The sequence below is a fragment of the Dermochelys coriacea genome, chromosome 4 (assembly GCF_009764565.3).
Source record: "Dermochelys coriacea isolate rDerCor1 chromosome 4, rDerCor1.pri.v4, whole genome shotgun sequence".
Classification (NCBI taxonomy): Eukaryota; Metazoa; Chordata; order Testudines; family Dermochelyidae; genus Dermochelys; species Dermochelys coriacea.
The window spans coordinates 61854087-61877781 of record NC_050071.1 but is presented as its reverse complement, the minus strand read 5'-3'; the positions used below and the strand labels follow the sequence as shown (position 1 = coordinate 61877781).

General features: G+C 41.3%; 1 long non-coding RNA gene across 1 annotated transcript in view; it reads right to left on the bottom strand.

Annotated features, from left to right (window-relative positions):
- Positions 1-9857: 9857 nt before the first annotated feature.
- The window catches only part of LOC122459959, a 34190-nt gene continuing 20352 nt past the window's right edge, over positions 9858-23695 (bottom strand). The window contains exon 2 of the long non-coding RNA XR_006280952.1: positions 9858-10254. This is a non-coding gene — a long non-coding RNA (uncharacterized LOC122459959). The remainder of the gene's footprint in view (positions 10255-23695) is intronic.

The following is a 23695-nucleotide window of genomic DNA, read 5'->3' as shown; positions in this document are numbered from 1 at the left end:
TTAGCCCTTCTCCAGTTTTCTAGGACCTCTCCTGTCATCCATGAGTTTGAAAGTGTTGTTGCTAGTGGCTCTGAGATTTCTTCATTAATTTTTTCAGCACCCTAGGGTGAATAACATCAGGTTCTGCTGACTTGAATTCATTCAAATTAGTCAGAAGATCTCTGACACGTTCTTTACTTATCCTGATCTGTGCCCCTTCCCCTTTATTGTCTGTGGTAACTTCGCTTCGTGACTCATCTGGTCACGGTATTTTTTGTGAGGACTGAAGCAAAGGAAGCGTCGAGCAGCTCTGCCTTCCTACCATTGTCTGTTACCAACTTACCTTCTCCAGTGAGCAGTGGTCCCCCATTCCCAATCTTCTTTTTTTGTCTGACATATTTGTAGAACCCCTTCTTGTTGTCCCTAACATTTCTTGCCAGCTGTAACTCATTCCTTGCTTACACGCTCATGCTATTCCCATGTATATTCCCTTGATGACAAACCCCTCCTTCAATTTCCTGTATGTAGCTTTTTTGTTTTTTAGATAGCTAAAAAGCTCCTCATGCAGCCACATTGGCCTCCTATAGCTCTTATCTTTCCTCTGCTTTGGAATAGCTTGATGCTGAGCCTCTAGTATTACATCTTTTAGGACCTACCAGCCCCCTTAAACTCCCTGTCTTCCTGATTTGTCTTTCTATGGGACCTTGCCTACTGTTTCTCTGAGTTGGTTGAGAACTGCTTTTCTGAAGTCCAGTGTCTGTGTTTTGCTGTCCCCATGTCCTCCTTTCCTTAGGAACTGCATGCGAAGGCAGTAATCTTCATTGATTATGATGTCCAGGCCAAGTTTTAAACTTCATCTATTTTTACTGTAGCTGTGCTGGAAAAAGTTTGGTTAGAATCACTCTCTCATAACTTAAAAATGGTTGCAGGGATTTTGCTCCATCTTTCAAAAAACAAATTTGCCTTTAGGCATGGAAACTTCACCCCAAAAGATGAATGTGTCAGAAAATTGGGGTCATATGAAAATCTGCTTTTAATGGGATCCATTTTGCATATTTGACTATGGTGGTGCCTCTCGGGCGACCACTCTAAGTGTAACCCTTCTGCCCGTCAGAGTTGGCAGCAACAAGGGCCGGGTTCACTATCTAGGGGTTCCATTCCAATAACACAATGCAAAACCGGCTCGAGCTCCCACCCAGTGACCTGGGACAAATATATACCACCTCCACTGGGTGCCTCTAAGAGGCAATACTTCACCTCTCGCAAGCACAGAGTCTGAGTGTAGCAAAAGCCTTTTAATAACAGAGAGAAACAATTTGGCATTATGGTGGGGAAACACCACCAACAGGATTCATAATACAACCCATGAGCAAAAACCCACCCCAAGCAAATTGGGGTCCTTCCCTTTGGTTCTTGAGTCCAGCAATCCCAAAAGTCACCCAAAGTCCAACAACCCAAAAGTCTCTGTCCCTGGTCAGTGTAGCCCCAGACTTCAAAAGTTTACCTGCAGAGTTTTACCGCTCAACCTGGGTGGAAATGGGGAGGAGGTGTTAAGTGGCATCTTATGTAGTCCAAAGCCAATTGTCCCACCTCTCTGTGGGGCTCTGCTCTGCTCCACCAGTCATCCCACAAATCACTCTGCTCTGCCAGCCGCTCCGCTCCACCAGCCATCCTACAAGCTGCTCCAGCTATCCCACAAACTGCTCCACAATATAGCTTCAGGTCCCCCCACTACATAACACAATACTCAGTGATTTCAGTTCTTTAGTTATTTCAGCTTGTAATAGGGGAGCCTTAGTGCTGGTGTACTATTCAGCCTAAAGTGAATTCAGCTTAGCAGCCTGTAACTAGACTCCTTTTGGAATCAAAACTAGCTCTGATATTCTACAGTGAAGAGAGAAGATACAATTAGCATGTAAAACCCTCAGAAGGGACCCATATCTGTCCCCAACCTCTCTCTCAATTCACTGGGTTTTGGAATCCATGACCCTAGCTTAGCAAGTGCTGCTGAGTTGATGGTGAGTCCCTCCATCATAACAAAAGGCCAAGTACAGTTCCACTGTCCTTGATTCACATAATCAGGATAATAACAGTTTATTCTTCCTGCCCAAATAACAGAGAAACTGGGGCTCCTACAGCAGCCCAAGTGACCATCTAGGCAGGATGGGTGTGCCTATGCAAATGAGATCAGCCCCAAAGTTCTTTTCCACAACTCGCCACCAGATGTCAGGGTAGAGCTCATCCTGACTCTGCTTACATAAGAATCATTTCTCCAGTGCCGTGCAGCCGCTTCCATGGTGAAACATATGCAGAACTCTATTCAGCATTTCAGATAGGGAGTGAAAATGAATCAAATACCAAATAAACTGATGGGAGATTTTAGGAAAGTAGACTGTAATGATACAGAATGGAACTTAGTCAAAACATCTGGTTAACAGCCCTGTTGTTGCAAGAGGGCCATGAGAACTTAAATGAAGCCATGATCCTGCTCTCATTGACTTGATTGCAAGCAGACTGAGTTGTGGGAGAAAGAGTGAGCCCTAAGGGCTAGATCCACAAATGGATTTAGGTGCCTAATTGCCACTGTAGGCACCTAAGTCCAAAATTTAGATCTTCAAAACACCTACTCATCTGCCACCTAACTGTCTGCCTGATTTGGGGCAGAGATTTGAACACAGCTCACTTGGGAGATAGGGGACCTGAGTTCAAGTCCCTGCTCCAAATCAGGCAGAGTGAGGATTAAAACCTGATTCATCTACATCCTGGATGAGTGCTCTAATCACTGGGCTATAGAGTATTCTGGGGTGGATCTCTCTCAATCACTCCTGTTGAAGCTGTAGCATGTGTACAAAATAGTTAAATATTCATTGGGCCAGAGAGACAGTGTGACTCAATAGCCTAGTGGCTGACACAGGTTCCAGTATCTGCTTTAATGGCTCGTTAACATACTTAAATATTGTAAAGAAAATTAAGTATATAATGGGAGAACAGATCTCTGATGCAGATCAATCTGGATCACAGGGTTAAGTGTGTGCAGTCAACCATATGTTTCAATACAGCCAAATGTAAGGCCATATATCTAAGAACAAAGACTGTAGGGCATACTTAAAGGATTGGAGACTCTATCCTGGACAGCAGTGACTCTGAAAAAGACTTAGGGTTCATGGAATCTGATGAAGTGAGCTGTAGCTCATGAAAGCTTACGCTCAAATAAATTTGTTAGTCTCTAAGGTGCCACAAGTACTCCTTTTCTTTTTGTGAATACAGACTAACACGGCTGCTACTCTGAAACCTGTCATTAGGGTTCATGGTGGATTATCAGCTGAATGTGAGCTCCCAGTGCAATGCTGTGGCCGGAAGAGCTACTGCAATCATTGGATCTATAAACAGAGCACTATTGAGTAGGAGTGGGGCGGGTATTTTACCTCTGTATTTGGCACTGGTGCAACTACTGCTGGAATGCTGTGTCCAGTTCTAGTATCTGAAATTTAAGAAGGATGTTGATAAATTGACGAGGGTTCAGAGAATAGTCATGAGAAGGATTGAAAAACATAGTGGTAGATTCAAGTAGCTCAATCTAAAGGTAACTTAATCAGTCTATAAGTACTTACATAGGGAACAAATATTTGATAATAGACTCTTCAATCTAGCGGGCAAAGATATAACATGATCCAATGCCTGGAAATTGAAGCTAGACAAATTTGGACGAGAAATAAGGAATACATTTTTAAAGAGTGAGAGTAATTAACCATTGGAATAATTCACCAAGGGTTGTGGTGGATTCTCAATCAGTAGGCATCTTTAAATCAAGATTGGATGTTTCTCTAAAAGAGATGCTTTAGATCAAACAATAATTATTTTGGGAAAGTCCTCTGGCCTGTGTTATGCAGAAGGTCAGACTAGATGATCTCAACAGGTCCCTTTTGGCCTTACAGTCTATGAACTGTTGTCATTAGGTTTCAGAGTTAAATTAACTGAGATGAATGGGGCAATTCACATCATTCTTAGAGCAACTGTTTGTATCTCTGCAGACTCAGGAAGAGACATTGCAATATTACACATTTTTAAAGGCTTCATTCTGTGCAAGAATGAAGAATAGAAACATAATATCAAAGGGGCTAGATCTATATTTTAAGAAACTCACAGCGTCAGGTACTTTGTGAAGTGCTGTTTGGTATCAGTTAGAGGCTCACTGAGTGATAGCTGGAAAAAAATAAATAGAAATGAGTATGTTTCAATATGATGATCTCATGAAGACCATTTTAACTACTGATGTACAAAGAGAGTCCATTAACGGATAATATTTCACGTGTTTGTTATACTATATGTGAGAGTTTATCTTATCATGCATATATGTGTATTCCATTAGTGTGTGTTTGTCTCACTTGATCTCTCTTTCATTCCCCCCAACATACAACTTCTCTTCAGTCCAAACCTTACCATTTCTCTTTTCACTGTCTGCGTAAGTATTCACAAATCATGGAAAGAACAGCAAGGTTGTTGCTTAAGATCTAGTTTTCTTTATTTGATGTAAGGTTGCCAATTTGCCACCTGGTCCTTTTAAAAAAAAATTTTAACTGGCTTAGACACTTTTTTTTAATGAAATCTTGTTCAAACTAAACAGGCGTCTTTTTAGTTTATTTCTCCCTAGATATTTGTAAAGCTTCCAAAAATACTCCCAACTTGCCAAAGTTATGGTCAAAGTTAATGTAGCCAGATTTTTCATTGACTATACCAGCACATCGGTATGTGCACCAATGAAATAGTATAAGTATCTAGCGCCCCTCAGTTGAAACACTGAGGCTTCATAGCAAGTGGGTTCAAAACTAGTAGTGATCCAACAAATAGGAATTACATTGCATGATTATGTTGCGTGATTTAATTAAATATAACTAATGGCTTGTATTTTTGCCATATGTTTATTAATATCAAATGGCACAAAAATCATGTAAGAATTGCTTTCACAGAGCTACATAACTTGCTTAAATAGGGGATTGGTTCCACAAACACACACACACTGAGTAGCTTTGCTCATGTAAGGGGTCCTGTTGATCACAGTAGGACTATCCCCATGAGCAAAGTTATTGACATGTATTTGCAACATCAAGCCCTGATCATGTTTCTTTCACTATTTTAATCATACGGTCACCTTTTCCTGCAGCTTTTTCCTGCTGTGTATCTCTGTTTATATCTTTGGCAAACAACTGAAATGTGCATTAATAAAAGAGGGGTTAAGGGATTCATGCTAACAATAGCTCCTAATTGGGAATGCACTGCTGAACTACCGCAAGTGGGACCAATAATATCTTTGACCATGTCAAGGGAGCATTATAAACAAGACAAGCAAAATTATTAGTCTATCATACAAGACCATGATGAGGCCCCACCAGCCCCAAGCATCCACTCTTGAACAGTTTATCTCCATAGGGATGTACTAATTCAGATAAAGGTCCAGAGAAGAGCTGTTAAACTGATCTTGAGTCTGGAGGGTCTTTGCTATGATGATAAACTGAAGAGTTTAAGACCAAAGTTTTCAAAATTGTGATTTAAAGTTAGGCATCTTATCTGTATTTAAGTTCTAAAGCAAAGAGGTCTGATTTTTTTCAAAGGTTCTGAGCATGTACACTGATTTGAATGGGAGCTACAAAGTCTCTGCAGTTTTGTTTTGTGTTAGTTTCAGCTATTCTGGAGTTTGACCATTTAAGTGTCTGACTATTTGATAGACTACAGATACAGAATGCACCTGCCCACCTTTCCATGGTTTAGGCCATCTTGAGTAACTGGGCCTATGCTCAGGTCCCTCCCTTGGCTCCAGGTCAGCTTCCAATGCAGGTTTAAGGTTTGGTTCTAATCTTCAAAGCAATTAATTGATCAAGCCCCAGTTACATGAAAGACTGATTTTCAGACTGGAATAATGCAGATCACAAAACTCAGGACAAAACTCAGTCCAAGGAATCTGGCTATGGAACAGACTTCCAGAGGAGGTTAGCAGAATACAGAGTCTGACTGTCTTAAGAATGACACATTGGCACACCTGCCAAAAAATAAACAAAACCCTCCAACCAACCCTTCTTTTCCCCTACTCCCCAAATAATCTACCCAAGCAGAGTTTTTACCCCAAAAGGGAGATGTGCCAGAGATACCATGAAGTCCCCAGTGGACTTCACAATTTGCTCCTGGAAGAGGCTCAAATAGAGTGGTAATGGGCAGCTGTGTAAAACCCATAGATAGATAGACTAGGTAGTCTGCATACAGTAACTTTACATTTTCTTCATGCATTTTAACAATCTTTTTAAAAGAAACCCATTATTCCACAATCAAAATGTTGCAAATATATTTCCCTTATTACACACAAATGGAAGGGAGATGTTAGTCTAAGGCTTTGACAGTTAGTCTTAAGGAGCATAGGTTAAGGAAGAGGAACAAACAGAATTTGTGAGTCTCTACCCAGCCAGTTCTCCAGAGGTGGCTGTAAATGCAGTACAGAGCCATCTCAGGGAACTGAGACGCACCTCAATCACATCCTCATAACAATTCACACAACTGGTACTGTCAATTAAACAAATAGAGATGCAGTAACCAATGACCAATTCAGTGTGTCTGGCAGTTTTCACAGAAAGGCCACCAGAAGGATACAGCTTGCTTGTAAAACACTTAAACCAAGTGATCTCAGATGACAAAATGACAGCTTGTCTCTTCCATTAATGCAGTGGTTCCCCAACTTGTTCCGCCGCTTGTGCAGGGAAAGCCCCTGGCAGGCTGGGCCAGTTTGTTTACCTGCCGTGTCCGCAGGTTCAGCCAATCGTGGCTCCCAACTGGCTGTGGTTTGCTGCTCCAGGCCAATGGGAGCTGCTAGAAGCAGTGTGGCTAAGGGACGTACTGGCTGCCACTTCCAGCAGCTCCCATTTGCCTGAAGCAGCAAACCACGGCCAGTGGGAGCCGCAATCAGCTGAACCTGTGGACACAGCAGGTAAAGAAACTGGCCCGGCCTGCCAGGAGCTTTCCCTGTACAAGCGGCGGAACAAGTTTGGGAACTACTGCACTAATGGATAGTCATAGTCAAGAACATTAGCATTCACCAGAGTCCACTGAGTACAAGGGTTGTGCTTGTGTCTGGGCCTGGCACAGGCTCCATATGCCTCCTTGCAAACCTCTGCCTACAGCCAGCCCAATATTTATCTTCAATGGTACTGTAACTAGAACACATAGCACAAAGGCTTTCTGCCCTCAAGTGCACACATATAACTCCCTACTGGCCTACGAAGAGTGTAATCACTCCACGCCAGGAGAATCCCTAGGCAGGGTCACAGTGACCACAGCTGCCAAGTTGTGTGCAGCAAGAAGTGTTATTTTTGGAAATTTTGTGTTAACCAATTTACATATTTTGAAGTAATTTGCAATCAGTTTTAACTTTAAAGAATTATGTGGATTTAGTTTTGGTGGAATATATTCACTACAATTAAATCTATTGTATATATATGTAATCCACCTTCCTGTTTGGCAGCCCTCGTGAATGAAGTCTTCGGGCTGAGCAGAAAGGCTTGGTCTAACCATAAAATAAGAGTGAGATGATGGGCAAAGATAAATACCTGAGTACTACAGGAGGAGAAGATGGAGAGGTTGAGGGTTACCACAAGAAGATCATGTGTGGGATTTGGTTTTGTTTGTTTCACGATTCACCCATCTCCTCCCTTGCTCCTCTGTTGCTCTGGTGTTGGAGAGGAGTTACGGCAGCTCTAGTGAGGATGCCATTTATTTGCACCTGGCTGCCCCCTCCACGTTGACTTGCTCACAGACTGGAATATCCAGAGAGCAGTGTCTGTGCTAGACCAACCCCAAATCATCTGAGCAAACGGATGGAGTGGGGCCTTACTTCTCCCTTAATTCCATGCTCAGCCAAGCAAGGCAAGGGCACAGCCTAGCTCTTAAGCTATAATTTTTTGAGGACAGAAACCATAGGTGCAATTCTGCACTGGGCTCCAGATTGAGGAGCAAAGGTGGCTTTGTCTCTGGCCTAGTCGTTGACCAAAATGGCCCCCGATATAACTCCAAATAGCTCCCAGGGATACCTGAGTTATGACAACCTTCCTGGCGCTGCCTGTACGCAGTGCCACAATGTGGAGTTGCCCTGGGATTTCCATAGTATACTATGGTTTCACCGCCAACATGTTGCCACCAGCATCTCCACTACACCAGGTCTTGCAAGGGGGGTTGGTGGGGGGCTGCATAGGGAAGCCTATGGTTATCTAACAAAGTGTCTGCACCAGAGGATGGGTTTGTATAGCTCCTGTATGTTACTGCAGTGCCATATAGGGGCGGTAGGTATAGGGACAATCACTCCATGTGTCTTATGGCTGTTCAGCAGTGTACACATTTCTGGTGCTACCTAAATAGTAATTTTTATTAATAATTGTTAGCTGAGGAAATGGTACAGGAATTGTATTCATTTATATTTTCACTTGTAAAGCGTATTGGAATATCAGGAATGGAAAATGTCCCCTCTGTTTATCTAGAGCAGGGATCCTTTGGCATGTGGCCCATCAGGGAAATCTGCTGGCGGGCTGGGATGATTTGCTTACCTGCAGCATCCTCAGGTTCAGCTGATCGCAGCTCCCACTGGCCACGGTTTGCCATTCCAGGCCAATGGGGGCTGCAGGAAGTGGCAGCCAGCATATCCCACAGCCCCTGCCACTTCCCGCAGCCCCCATTGGCCTGGAACGGCGAACCACGACCAGTGGGAGTTGCGATCGGCTGAACCTACGGACGTTGCAGGTAAACAAACCGTCCCGACCTGCCAGCGGATTTCCCCGACAGGCCATGTGCCAAAGGCTGCCAATCCCTGATCTAGAGACTAGAGTATTATCATGGATCAAACAGCACAAAGTTCCTTTCACTCTTGTGTTAGTGATCTGAAACCAATCGAGGTATGTAAAACTGATCATGTGTGTCAAGTTGTTTGGAGCAGCTCATGAGTATGAATGCCAACCTCAGGGCACACTGAAGACACCAACCCAGTATCAAGTGTGAACTCTCCTCAGCACTATAACAGCCTTAATAGGGAGTCACAGTCTTCTTGGGCACTCAGGTCTATGTTACCACCCAGGCATCTGTCTTCGTGATAGATGGTCCCTGACACCACAAATCACAATATTCAGGTTAGTCCCAAAGGATTGATCACTCACCACAGGTCAGTTGAACCTCAGATCTCAAACCAAAGACAACACTTGTAGCCAATCCTCTAATAAACTAACTAAAGATTTATTAACTAGGAAAACTAAATCAGCTTTATTTACAAGCTTAGAGCAGGTAAACATACACACACAAATGAAGTACTTAGGTTGCAAATGTAATAAATGTGGCTGTAATGTGCAAGCTCTGTGTCCTTTTGGGCTAGCCCAAGCCAAGCAGCTTGGAGATGCCGTTCTTATGCTTCAAAATATTCCCCTCTCTGAATTCCAAACAGCATAAAGAAAAGGAATACTTGTGGTACCTTAGAGACTAACAAATTTATTAGAGCATAAGCTTTCGTGAGCTACAGCTCACTTCATTGGATGCATTACAGACTAACACGGCTGCTACTCTGAAACCAAACAGCATAGTGATCATTTTTCTTGACAGGGACTTTTATCCCCTTTCCCCAGAGCTCAGACAGATGGAATGAAGGTTTGTGCACATCTCCACTTCATGGGTATGTTGGGAAAAATCAGCAAAGTCTTTTGTCTGCTGTTGTTCCACAATAGCTTGTCTTCTTTTGTTGGGCAGCGAATGACACTTCTTATGGTGAAGTAGCATTTCACACTTGGAAATGATTCTCTCAACAGTGCGGGTTTACAGTTTTAGAGCAAACACTTTTATACTTATAAGGCAATATTTCAATGTTTGCTTTGTAACACAGGATACAAGTATAATAAGTGAGATTAAAGCATGCAGTAACTTACAAGTATTTCATAAAGTCTAAGCACTAAACATATTCTTATAACTCTAATATCTATTTTAAGAACAATACTAACACACAGGCAACCCAGACTGTTTTCCAGCTATTGTCAGCGTTCAGTGGGAACTGAGGGCCCTGGCATGAGCAAGCTCTAGTCTGCCAACATCACAATGTGCCTATTGTCTTCTTAGTTTTTTTCCTCCGACTGGTGAGGTATCTAAATTTAAGTAAATCAGGAGGAAGCATCCTGGTCTTCAAGGCAAGTCAGAAAGTTCTCTCTTACTTCTCAGACCAGAGTTCTATCCTGAATAATGCTCACTGGTCCTGGATGGAATCAATACCTGGAAACAACAGCAAAAAAGCAAGTTTTCATCTAGGGAACTGGAATAATACATGTGCCAACAGAGATGGATGCCATAAAGTGAACATCCTGTGGGCTAATAAATAATGTTACCATTCTTACAGGCTTTTTTTTTTTAAAACCGATGCTTAAGTAAAACAAAATATTTTCTAATCTTTGTATTTCTGGCTTTATTTATTTTTCACCATCTGTTCTTCTCTTCTCTTTTTCCAGTCTGTTTTCATTTTTCTCTTTGAACACACTCCTCCCATCTCTTCTCCTCTTCCTAGGCTTTGCCTTTACTCCACTTACTTTGTTTAATGCTAGCTTTGTCGCCCCTCTCAGTTTACTTCTTATGGAACATTTTTTTGACCTCCTTTTCTTCTCTTGCTCCTCATTCTACTAATGCAATTTCTATTTTGGATCAGCTAGTACTTCACCCTATGTCTTTTTTTAGTGTTTCTTATTTGAATTGCAGTAGTGGCTGAATGCACCAGCCAAGATTGGAGTCCTATTGTGCTAGGCACTGCACAGGTGTAAAGAAAGCTCCCCTGCCCTGACCAACTTACAGTCCAAGTTCCACTTTCAGTCTACAAGATGAAAGAGGCTGGCAGGGAAAACAAAAGCAAAGTTACTTGTCCGAAGAGACACAGCAGCTCAGTCGCAGAGCCAGGAATAGCACCCAGGTCTCCCACTCCAGTGCCCTATTCATTGGGCCACATATACATGACACTCCCTCTTTTAATTTTCCTTCCTTGGCTCCTGCTTCTCTTAATTATGTGGTAAAAATAATACAACATGATATTTCTTTTCCTGCCTTTTAAAATACCATGAGAACTTTCATTATACATTTTTTTTTCACTTGAGTAGGTTCCAAAGAAGATGAGGTGCCAATAAACTGTAACTTCTTGATGTTTGATGGCACAGTTCAGTTTAGTCTGTCCTTCAGACATCTTCAGATCTAGGGCCTGGATGTGGGGAAGCACATCTTCAGAGAGAGAGCTCATCATCTAAACTAAATTGATGCAGACGGCTCTTAGAAGTATTTATTTTAAAATAAAACTTGAGTAGCAAGTATGGTAGACAAGAGATTGTATTCTTACATCAATCGCTTTCCAGAGCTGTAGCTTGAACACAAAAAATGAATCTGATCTCTCTCATATTTTCCATAGTCATTGTTAATTAACAAGAAGAAAGGTGCAGTTTGTGCTATCCATCAGCCAGAAAAATAGCAAAATCAATTGTCTCTTCTTAATATAGCTATTTTCTGTTAGTGAGACACTTCATCTTGTTTTTTTCCATGCTCATTGTCCCTATTAAAAAGTGTACATTAATTGCTCAATATTTGCCTCGTTATTTACTGTTAAGTTTGTATACTATGGCAAATTACACAAGCACATTGAACCACCATCATATAACACTCTTCTGGCAAGGTCTGTTTTTCTCACTGAGCACTAAGACAGCCTCCAGTATATTTTCCTTGATATTGAGTCAGTGTTGTGTTTCAAACCTCCTTTTGGTCACAAATATTTCCTAGTAATGGAGATGAGTTTAAACAGCATTTTTTCAAAAATAGGTGTAAAAAAGCCAAGCTGCAATCAAGCAAAAAAAAAATTCTAAAATCTATTTGTGCAATTGCTTATCAAATTAGCTTGATAAGAGAATCTTATCCAGGACGTACTGTGCAGCTATCCAATAGACCTTGATAGAATCTTCGTTAGTTAAATTATTCCCAGGATATAGAAATATTTATGGCCAAGATTTTAAAATAGTCATTTCACATGGCTCAATTTTTGGGTGCCTAATTTGGTACCTCTTAAAGGGGATGGGTTTTCAGAGGATTGATGCTCAGCACTTCCTTCAAATCAGGCCCTGTTAAATCCTATCAAGTTGGACACTCCAAAATTGAGACACTCATTCACTTAAAATCTTGACCATTTTTCTTTATAGTGTGTGGTACTGCTTTTATATAGTCAGCAAAGTTAGAGAGGAATAAAATCTGTTAGTCACTGAGTCTATCCCCATGCTGATGGATTGTTTCCTATTGTCTATGCATCAGTACAGAAAAACACTAAATCTACTTATCCCTGTTGAAGTCTGTGACTTCTTGGGTGCTTTATGTTAAGCACTTAAGCGTTTTGCTGTGTGGAAGCCAGAGCTCTTTGTTCAATATAGTAGAAAACATTTTGTGAGATGGAGCTTCTACCGCTTCCCTCAAGATTACTCCATGCATGCTCTAATAGATCTCATTGGCAGGGAGTTTTCCCTTTGTGTTTCTCTTCTCAGTTTCAAACTGATACAATGAATTGTACCTACCTAAAGAAACCTTCTCTGGCTATACTATTCAGCTATTGGTAGACTGCTACCAAGACCCTCCCTCTCTGGGCCTGATCCTGCAAGCTGTTAGGTACCCTTAATTCCCACTGACATCAGTGGGAGTTGAGAATGCTCAGCATGTCGCCAGGTCACATCTAGAGTCACCAATTAATTAAGCCATTTTTAATATTTCCTCATAAATCAATTCCTCCAGTTTCATAATCCCTTCTGTTGCTCTTCACTTTGAGGAATGATATTGCTATTGTGTTAGGTGCTAGTTTGTGTGAACAAAGTGTCATTGGCTAGGGTTACTGCAGGCTACAGTAAGTTTTATTACTTTACAAGACTGCATTTTTTATCATGCCACCTGCCTATGTGCTGAGATTTAGTATCATTGATTACTCGTTTGTCTGCACAATAAATCATACAAATGACACAAGGTGAGGAATCCTGTGTTCACTGATTGCATCAACAGAAATAAATCTCAGAACTGAGAAAGTAAGCAGTAAGAGCCAAATCTTGCAAGGTGCGGAGTACCTCTGGGAACTGATGGACCCTAGGAGATAGGAATCAAGCATACACAATACCTTGCAGGACTGGCTTCTCAATTTGGACAGACAAAGCATAGCTGTAGAATGATTGCGTGAAGTGTGGCTGTCTGCTGAAGGTGAAAAGGCCAGTAACTGAATTGTGGGCATTGCTATTTTTATCTTTTCATGGGGCTAAAAAATAAAATTGTATTGGGATTTCTGTCCTGGAATCTGACTTGTCACTGCACAAAGAGGAATAGCATCATGAAGCAAGGAAAGTTATTAACTGAAGATGCATCTGTTCCTTTTCTTGCATTTCTTAGTGTTCCAAGAATGATGGACTAATTAGAAGAATCCATGCTAAACTTATAGTACTGGATGAATACTTCTACCTTCTGTTTGTTCTTAGTTTTCCTAAGAATAAGCATGTCAAACTTTTAATGCTTGTGACAGAAATTTGAAGCAAAAAAGTTTATAATGGCCACAGGCTGAGGTCTATGGTAAAAGAATCTTTCAAGACACCAAAAAAAAAAAAAACAAAAAAAAACGTTTACTGTTTTATTTGATTTTTTCAACTTGAAAATCCACAATCTACATTTTAAAAAGATAGGGCCAAATTATCCCCATGTAGTTTATTCCCATATAGGGGACTGGCAACTCCATGAGTTCTCACTTGTTCAGGATTGAATGGTCACCATATGGTGTAACCAGTGTCTCTGCAAAATGTTTCAGAGAATAATGTGTCAGGTGTTTTTGGTTTCAGAGTATCAGCCGTGTTAGTCTGTATTCACAAAAAGAAAAGGAGTACTTGTGGCACCTTAGAGACTAAAATTTATTAGAGCATAAGCTTTCGTGAGCTACAGCTCACTTCATCGGATGCATTTGATGGAAATGCATCTGTTATTCCGATATTTGTAAATGGGTATAACAAGAATGTGTTAAACGTTTTGGAAAAGGTTGCAAGAATAGGGATTTAGAATTTAAAAGTTAAAGTTTCTTACATAGAGACATAGCAGAGATACAGAGTGAATATATCATCAGAACAAGAGCATGGCTGTGTAGCAGCACCAATTCACCTGTGCAGCGCCTCCTGATAGTCATCCAGGAATTAGCACAATTCCAGCCTCAGAGTTCCTCCTGCTGGCCAGTATCTTCCTACCGGTACCTGCTTTCTGTAAATCTCTACCACTTGTGGCAGTTCAGGCCCTATGTCCCACCTAGACCCCAGTGCCCCTTATTTTGGGGTGCTGCCCCTTCACTCTGTCTCCCCTCCCCCAGGAACCCCAAATCCCTAGACCCACCTTGCCTCAGTGGCTACTGCCATTTGTCATCTAGCCCCTTTTCTCAGGGGCAAACTACAGTCTGTAATGGCCACTCATCACTGGCAAGGGGGTTGGACCTGCTGCCTTTCTAGCCCCCGCTGCCTCCTTGCAGCTCTAGTACCTCCCCTGGCATTTAGCAAGGCCTCACCTGGGGACTCACCAGGCCAGAACTCCCAAGCTCTGCCTCAGGTACTTTGCTTGCTCTCCCAGGCTACCTGGTCCTCTTTGTTCCCCAGCTGGAGCAGTAGCCTCTCCTCCCACTCGCTCAGCCTGCCCTTTTATCAGGGCCAGCGGTGCCCTAATTGGGTGCAACCACACCTGTGGCTGACTACCCAAGCAGCTTCTCTTGGCTGCTTTTAACCCCTTTCTGACTGGAGCAGGGTGACCACCCCACTACAGCTGTACCCCCAAATGCTTCAGAGTTGAATCCTCTTTTGGCCATGCTAGTTCCAAATGTGCCTGGGTTGCAAAGTAAGAATTGCAATGAGTTTGGATTGAGAGACAATAAAAAAAAAAGTTTGAAGAAGAACAAGCAAAAACAAGTCATTCCAATGTGTAGATGCATTTTAATTCAGAGGGTTTTTTTACTAGGGGCACCTGTAATGGATGCTTCTCCAGGAGAGATAGTAAAGGAGAACTCTATAAGCATTAGATTTCAGAGTGTTATCAAAATCTGCTGGAATTATTTTGAGAGAGAGAAAAAATCACCTTGATTACTGAACAAGATCCCAGTAAAGATCCTGGGCTAAAGGCTCTGATGACAAAACTCCATTACAATCAATTTCCACCTCTTATAGCAGCAGCTAAGTGTTAGCAATGAGATCGTAGCTGCATATTAAGAGTTTTGAACTAAAATGATTAGGGATTTGGAATGGGTCCCATATGAGGAGAGACTAAAGAGGCTAGGACTTTTTAGCTTGGAAAAGAGGAGACTAAGGGGGGATCTGATAAAGGTATATAAAATCATGAGTGGTGTGGAGAAAGTGAATGAGGAAAAGTTATTTACTTGTTCCCATAATATAAGAACTAGGGGCCACCAAATGAAACTAATGGGCAGCAGGTTTAAAACAAATAAAAGGAAGTTCTTCTTCACTCAGCCCATGGTCAACCTGTGGAACTCCGTGGCTGAGGAGGTTGTGAAGGCTAGGACTATAACAGGGTTTAAAAGAGAACTGGATAAATTCATAGAGGTTAAGTCTACTAATGGCTATTAGCCAGGATGGGTAAGGAATGGTGTCCCTAGCCTCTGTTTGTCAGAGGGTGAAGATGGATGGCAGGAGAGAGATCACTTGATCATTTCCTGTTAGTTCACTCCCTCTGGGGCACCTAGCATTGGCCACTGTCGGTAGACAGGATACTAGGCTGGATGGACCTTTGGTCTGACCCCACTATGGCCATTCTTATGTTCTTATGTTATGTTATATTGGTCCATGCAAGTACAAGAACACGCTGACTTTAACACACTTAACCTCGCCTCCTAAACAACTTTCTCTGTTACATTTTTTCCCATGGGAAAAGAGCAAAACACATTGGCATGCGCCTCCCCTCTCCTACTAGGTGGGTTGCAGGTGGGTGTGGTTTGAGAGGAGGAGGAGGAGAGAAATGGCACTGAAACAGGAAGTGTGCTAATGTGGGCTGGTGCAGCAGGTTGCCAGGTAAAGGGGAGGCTGGCACTGCTGTGTCAGGGCTCTGACAGCAGTAGCACTTTAGACTGTGTGGTCTTCCCTCAGTCCTTGGGATACTCTGATTATACTGTATTTTTCAGGTAGTGACTTATTTTAAATCAAGAAAAATTACATAGAAAATAAAGGACAAATATAAAGAGCCTGATCCCTATTTACACTATGCCCCCTTTACACCACTAGGGTGGTATAAAAGGGTGTTAATATAAATGACAATCAGATCCAAAATCTCAATGAAAAGAGACACAGGGGACTCACTCTAAAACATTTTGCATCTGATATGACACACAAAATGGCAGCTACCATACAGCTGCCTCCTCTACCTACCATGACGGGCTCCTTAAGTGCAAAGATACAGTGCACATAAAACAAAACAATCAAGTTTCCCTCGAGCTATGTACCTACCTACACCATATTGGTCATAGAGTGTCTGACTAATCATTCCATAGGTGGGGGGTTAGTCCGCAGCACACACACATCTTGCACTAGCCCCCAGCCACAACCCTTCTCAGGTTTGCGAAAGGGATGTTCCCATCAGAGTGGGATACATAATTAGCACATAATTCAAAGTTCCTCTTCAACTCCTCTTCTGCCAACCATTCTGTCCGCCCATTCCATGAGGGCACAAGCTTCCTTGGTGGCATTCCTGGCCCAGGTACCGATCCAGGACATTTGTGGAGTAGCAACCTGGTCATTGGTGCATATATTTTCTTCCTATCCCATCAGTCTTGCTATCTTGCTATCCCATCAGTCAGCAAGGATGCTGTTTTTTGTCAAGCTATGTTGCAATCCACACGTCCATGAATTCTGAGGCCACCTCCTACGGAAGGGGTTCTCAGCCTTTTTCTTTCTGAGCCCCCCTACCCCATACTATAAAAACTCCATGGCCCACCAGTTCCACAACAACTGTTTTTCTGCATAGGGAGTAGCAAGGGAGCCCCTGAAGCCAAGCTGCTCAGACTTTGGCTTCAACCCTGGGTGGCGGGGCTCAGGGCAGCGTGGCTTTGGCTTTCTGCCCTGGGCTCCAATGAGTCTAATGCTGGCCTTGTTGCGAGGACCCCTAAAGGCTACTTGCAGTTGAGACCTCTGGCTGAGAACTGCTGTCCCATGGTACTGCTTGGGAGTCATCTAAGATGGAATGGACATGTGCAAGAACTCAAAGAAGAAAAAATGGTTACTAGCCTTTCCATATCTGTTGTTCTTCAAGATGTGTTACACATGTCTATTCCACGACCCAGCCTCCTACCACTCTGTTGGTGCTGGCTTGACAGGGTGCATGGTTGGCCAGATCCCCTGTGCTGCTCCATAAGCGCGTACACAGCACCACAGGGCGCTAGAGCCAACTTGATGGGTACCACTGAGGGAAAAAATGTTCAGCAACTGTGCATGGGGCATACGCACACATAACATGAAATGGACACGTGCAAAGCATCTCAAAGAACAGTTACCAAAACAATAACCACTGGGGATTTTTCCCTTAAAATGAAAGTAAACTATTTCATCGGAAGACTTATCTTAGATAGGATAATGAAAGGCTCTCCACCTCCTCTCAAAGGAAACATGAGCCTTCTAATTAAAATATGAAGGTCTAATATGTAAACCAATATGACACACTATTATTACTCAGCTAATAAATAAAAAGTTCTGGTATGTAAACTGAATAGCAACAAATCATCGACCCTTTAGCTTCCTTAAAAGGAGCATTCATTGTTCTCTGGATAATGTTTGATATTCTGATATTGGGAAATACAGGTGATGATCTGTCATTTCTGTAGTTCTTAGTGAACCTTCCTTTGAAATACTAGCAAAGTATTCTGCTTAATATCTACAGGAAGGGAGCTTTGCTTACAAAGGGGATAAAAACTCTTCAAACCAAGGCTATAAAGTCAGAAATTCAGCAAACACTTACATTTTTCTTTAGTGAGGTCCAATTTTGTGTCAGTCAGCTTAGACACTGAATATTTCAAGTAAGCTATAGAGGCTGAGTGAACAATCAGATCTATATACAAATCAGGTTTGCGAGAACTATCTCTGTTTAAACAAGCCTTGTGATATAGGAAAATGGGGCCCCTTGTATGTTTGATATGAACTCTTTAGTGCCAGATGGCAGATATTTGAGCATGGAAACTCACCTTTGAATAGGAAAAGAACACTTGAGCACAGGAACCCAACTTTGACTAATAAAATAAATTAATCTAAGTTGAAATCTCATGAGAGGATAATTCATGGCCGTGTTCATTAATAGATAAAAATGCACCAATTACACTGTCAAAGGTAAACTGTATAAGAAAATACCATTGAGGAGAAGTAAACTGCCCAGGCAGTATGCGAGGAACACAGCCACATAAAAGACCAAGACGCAGCTCCAAGGCAGCCAGCACAATTGCTGGAGGAGTTTGCCAAGGAGCTAGATGCTGATGGAAAAAATTAGCCTCAGTACATTGGCATCTGGAGCCTGTGACTGCCATCCAAAAAAGAAGGGACTGGTGTAGCAGAATTGGGTAACTGCACTCCAGCAGCCTACCACAAGTCTGTTGTGGCTTTGTCCTTTAAAAAAAATAAGTGTTTTCAATTTTTAAAAAAATCAAGCTTTGAATGTATAAGAAAATATGAGGTTGTAGGGAAGGCAGGAGAGAATGCAGGATTATCCTGATAAAAGGAATAATTATCTTTTAATATATAGAAATATGCCTTTTTGTGTTTCTGAGTATTTGTTTCTGTGTTAACTCTGTGCCCATTTCACAAAGAATTATACACTCCATTTGCTTGAGATTCCAATGTATATTACTTGGGAAAAAAAGCAATTTCTGAGTACAGCCCATGTTTTTACAATTATATATATTCTTTTTTTTTTTGGTCAGATGTAAGTGATCACCCCCTCTTGCGTTCCCCAAGGTGGGGCCATAGCTCAAACAATGGGGGGTGGAGCTGCCAATAAAGATAAATTACCAGCTCTAATGCTGAAAATGTGCTTATTCATAAAGGAAATTTACAAGAATGAGGAGATGTTATCTCAGACATTTTAGCGAACTTTCATGGGTTGATCTTTCTTTGATACACAGTGTTGTAGTGTATCTAGTGACACTATACTTATGAATGTGAAGGCAAAGTCTTCCTAAGATCCCATTTTCCTTAATTTGTAGTCCCCCCCATCAAAAAATTATCAAAATGTTCTCATACTTGTTCTGAGTTCATAAGTGAATATTTTTTAAATCTTTGAACAAACTCCATTTAGGCATTTTTGTGTTATTCAGGAAAGGAAAAAAAATCCCATACATTTTTTGCAGATGATTAGCTAAAAGATGGTTTGGATTTAAAACATCAGACTAAGCAAGTATATAGTTCTCAGTGAGGAATATATGAATTGCTAAATTAAATCTTTGTATGCAATAAAGAAGTTATCAATGAATGACATTGCATAATGCGTGCATATAATATATAATTTTTCTTATTGATCTTTATGAGGATCTTCACATATACTGTGGGTACCATTAAAACTCAGTTTTTACCTCCCAAAGTAGGCGCAAAGTCAACAGGACTAAGCGTGTTGACATTGAAGTCAATGGGACTAATCACATGCTTAAAGTTAATCAGGTGCTTAAGTGCTTTGTTGGGTGGATCACATGTTGCAATGAATGAAAGGGATTAGTTAAGGATCCAGTGCAAATATAATTTAACTCAGACTTTCTGGACTTATTTCTGGCCTTCAATGTTATTTCTCTTTTTTGGTGTTAAACAAGCCTGCACTTTTTATAAACACGATAACAAATCACAGACCAGCTATATGCTGTAACGGAATATCTGTAGACTGTAAACAAGTAATTATACCTGCTATAATGTGTTCCACACAATAAACAGGTATGGAGGAAAAGAAAACAAATTTACTATATAGAAGTCTCCACTAACAATGAATAATAATCAACATTATCTGACCCATGGCATTAGAATTTGCATATAGGAGAGTTTTCTATGGGAAATGCTACAAGAACTGCAGTGAATTCTGATTTATTTTATTAAAAACTACTGCATGTGCTAAAATCGTAGATAAAATATATTTATTAAAGCTAGCTTTTTTCTTAACAGTTTTTAGTCATTTCTAAAAAAAATGCTTATATCACTTAAATAAAGAGTGGTGAAGATAGAATAGAATATTAAAACAAGTCTTGAGAGGAATAAGCTCAAACTGATGGTTGTTATAATGATAATGACAAAGGCCCAGTTTCAGGAAAACACTTAAGTAAGTAGTTTCCTGAACAGGAATGGACTTAAGCACACAAGTACATGCTTAAAATTATGCACATGCTGAAGTGCTTTACTAAGTCAAAGCTATAATTACAGAATATTATATCCACTATGATTTATGTACCAGAGAAATCTTTTTTTCTGTTTACAAAGAAATTGTACTAATCCATCCTAAGACATTAACATCTCCACAGTTAAGGTTGTGAATCATGCTTTTTGTAATAAACATGATTTTCTTCTCTTTGCCCTCACTCCTTCAGCAACCTTAAGAGTCATTTCAGCTTCAAATTTTAGATGTCAGATCTTTGGCTAGGAGACCATGTTTCTTGCCCAAATTTGAGGTGATCTGGACAGATAATTTAAAATACTTATCTCAGATAAAATAGGAGTTAAATAATCATGTTTTGAAATTTCTTGCAGTTTTTTCTGGTCATATCTTATAACAAGATTGGCCTGTATTTTTACTCTGGATAGAGGTGAGGTTTATTCAAAAGAACCTGGTGCATCACACCAATTCTAGGATGGGGTAAGAGATATTCGAGAAGTTATTCACTAGAAAATTAGAAGGGTCCACCAGGTGTCACTTTTAAAGGTACCGTGGGATTGCTAGTGTCCTAAGCTTTTATTAAAAAAATTAAATCTTTAGCTCTTTTACATATGGATACATCTTTCACAATGGAAACTGATTGCTGGAAAAGATTTGTCTATCATTTTCTTACAAATAATTAGGCAAATTTACAGTTGTCCTCTCCCAGCTGCCAACCTTTGATTCCTGTATCTAGTCCCAGGTTTGCTTCTCTGTGGACCTTTTCAGGTCCAGAACAGCTACAGTAGACCTTAGTAGTTTCACAGGAAGTATGGGCCCAACACAGACTTTATTCCCGGCCACATACCAAGGGCTGCATCCGGTCCTGTGGATTTCAGAGGACTGATATGAAGGCAAAACTGGAATGGGGGGAAATAATCAAGGAATGGAGCACACGAGGCTGAAGGGAGGTGGGGAACTGACTCATGGAGTCCACTTGAGGAACAAAGAACCATTCAGAATTTCTATTTCCCCAGGGTTCCCTATTCCCTTCCTCTTCCTGTCTCTTGGTGTCCTGCAGAGATCCTGGTTCTCCAAATCCTCTAGGTTTCTAATGGCTGTTTCTTGATAAATACACTGTTCTTGTAAGTATTTTAACCCTTAAATTACTGATCTGTACTCTCAACCTAAACACAATTTACCTTTAACAAAGAATGAACAGCTAGTCTAAAGATGGTGAAAAATTTTTAGCCTTACAGTGAAGAAAAGACGCTCTGTATCATCAATATATAACAAGAAACCGGACTGAGTGTACTTAAAATTACATGTGGAAACCTCCCCTGGTAGCAAAACAAGTCATAGAAATGGGATATCAATGAGAGTCCAGGCATTCATCTTTAAAACTACTGGCGGAATGGCAAGTCATTCAGCACAAGCCTCTTTCTAAGTTCACTTTCGTCTGCTGGCAAAGACTCAGTAAATGGAAATTGTCATAACCAAATAACAGCAATCTAATTATTTAATAGTGCAGCCACTTTAATAAATGGCAGAAGACTCAATATAGGCTACTTTAGCTAAGTGAGTCATGTCTCCAGCTGGGCATTGAAGAATGCACTTCTCCAGCACCAGAAAATGATTCCTGTCAATAGTAAGATGGTACTTAAGTACTAAAGTCAGAGGTGGGTTAGGTTACTAGTACAATTAATCATTCTAGGCAATTTGTCAGATTTGTTTTCCCAAAACCCACAATACTTATAATAAATCCAAAAACAATAAATCAGTTTTTACTTCTGTTTCTATCAAATGCTTCTATTTTTCATCATTCAAGGCTGGATTAAGGCACAGACCATTGAGACCTGTGCCTAGCACTCCAGTTTCTAGTCATACCATTGTTAGAATTTTAGCTTTCATTTAAAAAGTGAGTTTTTAGCCCTTGTGATAGTAAAGCAAAGTTTTAAAATGTGACTTGAGTGTACTCAATGCAGAGATGTACATCTGTGTACACGGACAGCCTGGAGCAATAGCGCTTAAAAAGAGAAAACTTTCCTTGCATCTCAGTGGGATGTTATTTTCAAGACCCATTTCTTTGGGTCTGCTCCACCAAGACCACCCAAGTAGAATTTTCCATGTGGTAAAACACCACCATAGCTAGCCCAGGTCACCCACCCCCACAGGTACACCTGAGCTGCTGGGGTAAGTACTGGGGGAGAACCCTGGCTGCAGCCTCTCCCTTTCTTGGTGGGGGATAAGGGAAAGACAACTGGGGAGGGAGAAAGGGGTCTTATGCTGCACTCCTACCTCTCTGAGGGGAGGATGTTCCCCTGACACTACCACTCAAATTGGAGGCAAGGTTAATGCATGAGGGTGGGGACACAGGGGATCCCCAAGTCAGTAATATGATCCAATCTCCATTTATTGATGTTAATGTGTGTTTTCCCTAATCATTTTAAAGTAATTAGCATTGGCCCAGATTGAGCTGGCTGCTCTGTGGGCCAGTCACTCTACCCCTTGAATAGCAGCCAGGCTTGACTGGAGTCCTGTGCTCCATAGAGTACAAGGACTGCTCCTTCTATGCACATCTTTGGGAGAAAGACACTGGGCTCAGTGTCATGGCCTCACTCCCAGCTCCAGCTGTCCCATGGAGAGTGCCTGGTGCAGAGGGAGTAGTAAGCATTGCTCCCTGGAGATGTGTAGCACAGGGCATGCTACCCATCATGCCAGGCTGCTCTGGGAGGAATTCTATCTCTGTGACAGACTTCTTTGTGGAGCTCCCTCTGACCTAGTGCACCTCCTCAACTCTCCCTTACCGCTAGGACAGTGTTATCTCATGATACTACCCAGTTACATCCATATTGTGGCTAATAGAACTACATATCTGCACTTCAAAAATATTTCAGTGTGGGCATATCATAGTAAATGCCTTTTTAGCCACCTGCACAGTGTCTGACCTTGTTACAATCCTCTTGCTGCGTGTTTGGAGGAACTCCATATAACAGACAGAGGATAGATTTTACCCTTTTTTACCCCCTCCCTTAAGCCTGCATGGTTTTACTGACTGTACAAATTTGTTGCTAACCCCTCAAACCTACACATCTTATCTTGAGTGATTCTCTGCTTTAAATTTTAAAGGATGTTTAAAATAGTCTGAAAATGTAGGGGCCCATTCACCATCTTTCTCATGTTGAGTGGTACAGTCCAATAAAAGTTAATGGGACACCTAGAGGGAGAAATTTCTGCTCAACATAAGTGACATAGAATCAGGCCCTTAACAAAGAAAGGCATTAATATACAGAGATGAATGAAACTGATTGACTGGAGTCCTGTG